Below are 2,005 nucleotides of genomic sequence, written 5' to 3'. Positions count from 1 at the left end.
TGCTGTAGTCACTTCATGTACACGTTTCCCCTCATAGGGAGCCAAGATAGCAACTAACAATCCAAAAGTGGTAGAGGGGGCAGTCCCTAACACTAGATCCTGCATGCCATTCATAAACTGTTCATCATCCAGTCCCTGCATATTCAAATTGAACGTAGCTTGTCACATGTCCAGTTCATGAATGATCTACACTAATTCAGCCTACATTTGCCATTTACTCACATGCTCTAGGAGTTCTCCGGCTTCATTTCAAACTGTCCATACAGTGAAAGTAAGCCATTCCATCAGAGTATGGTTCTCTTGTCCTTGAGCCAAGGGGTGACTGTTCTGCAGACGCTGCCATAATGAGGGCTGTACAGTTATGGATGCCAATTTCTTCATCTCGTCAGGGGAGCATGAGATACTGTCAGCCCCCCTTGTCCCAAAGGCGCAGCATCCAGGCTGGCGATGGTTCACCAGGTCACATTGTTTTCCCAAATCCTGCAATTACGTGGGTGTATATGGAGCATATGTGGTGAATTCTGTCACCATGGGGCCTCCAGCTGGTACCCAACCAGGACCAAGGGATTGTTTATGCTTTACCTTTTGGTGTATGCTGGGCTGTACTTGCGGGTGGACTTCCTCCAGGATATCTTCCCCTACCTCTGAAGGTAACTCTGAGGGTAGACCTCTTGTACCCTTTGTTGCACCAATTGTTGCACTCTCATGTCCAAGTCATCTGCCTTTTGCTGAAGCTTCTGTACCTGCATGGCCTCCGCTAGAGCTTTGTTCATATTCTGCTTCAAAGCTGTTAAAAGCACCCAGCCCACTTGGCCACGGCCCATGCTTTTTCCATGCTGCTCTCCCAGGGAGTGTAGTGCCTTCTCAATATATATCGGGGACCCATCAATTGCCTCCCACAGCTCAGGTGGGGTCCAAGTCATCAATACTACCACCACAGAATACCATGTGCTCTGTGGGGCCACATGTTCCTCCCATCCTCTGGTGGGGAAGACAGCTCCCTTACCTGGGAATCCTGCCAGCTACTTCAAGTGTGTTGCTGCAAATTCACGGTTCTGAGGTGAGGGGTACAAGGCTTGGGCAGTTGGAAGAAAATGCAGGGAGCCATAGGCAACTGTGACATAACTCTTTATTCCAACAAGTGCACAGCCAACCACAAAGGGCGGCAGCAACTTTTGTATACAGGTTAAACAACAGTGGCACACTACCAGATAATAGAAGCCCGTGTATGCATACCAGGTACATGGTTACGTAAGGGGAGAAGTGCCGAGTCACTTCTGCTCAGAAGTTAGCTAAGTGTGTTGGGAGGGAGCCTGACTATGGCCATCTTCCTTTCTCTGCACAGTCTAGTAATTACCTGTCACTGTGTAAAGTTATTACAATATTATTGACTGTATTTTCTGTGCAAAAATATAGAATACTTCACAAATTTGCATGTAACCCTTACATAGGGGCCATTTAATCTCCTCTGTATTGTTCCAGTTTTAATATATGTGCTACTGGAGTGAGCACTTGGGTGGGAGTCTTAAAAGTTGAACCTCTAAATGTGGGGTCCAATTTTTCACTCCTCAGGGAGAAGCGGGGATTTAGGGGTTTCCTCCAGGTGTATGCTGTAGTGGGGTTTATGGTGAGAGTGTGTGTCAGCCTTTCTTACCCATTTTTATTTGTATATTTTTTTGTTTACCCAGTGAATAAGTGTCACTCGGGTATTTTATGGATTTCTTTCAGAGGGAATTGCTCCATGTGTAGCTATTCATCCAGTGCATCTGTGGGAGGTGTGGGAAGAGAGAAGCTCAGGAGGCTGCTATGTTGTTATTTTTAAAGACAACTCCAATGGCTTTCTTTTGTTGTACCTTTCAAATCATATGTTGGTGCATCCAATGGAAGAACTTAAGTCACATCTAGAATTGTAGCTGCAAGGGAGTCTGATATATGATGCTTTTATGTTTCCAGGCTCTGAAGGATTGGAAGGCAACTACAAAGAAGCTTTACATTGATGATAAAT

At 45.7% G+C, this 2,005-nt stretch overlaps 1 non-coding gene across 1 annotated transcript; it reads right to left on the bottom strand.

Annotated features, from left to right (window-relative positions):
* Positions 1-1,406: 1,406 nt before the first annotated feature.
* Positions 1,407-1,512, bottom strand: LOC112473591. The gene has a single exon (XR_003044071.1). It is a non-coding gene; the product is annotated as a U6 spliceosomal RNA (small nuclear RNA).
* Between the last annotated feature and the right edge of the window lie 493 nt (positions 1,513-2,005).

The sequence above is a fragment of the Pteropus alecto genome, unplaced genomic scaffold, assembly GCF_000325575.1.
Source record: "Pteropus alecto unplaced genomic scaffold, ASM32557v1 scaffold109, whole genome shotgun sequence".
Taxonomy (NCBI): Eukaryota; Metazoa; Chordata; class Mammalia; order Chiroptera; family Pteropodidae; genus Pteropus; species Pteropus alecto.
This window is presented reverse-complemented; position numbering and strand designations above follow the sequence as displayed.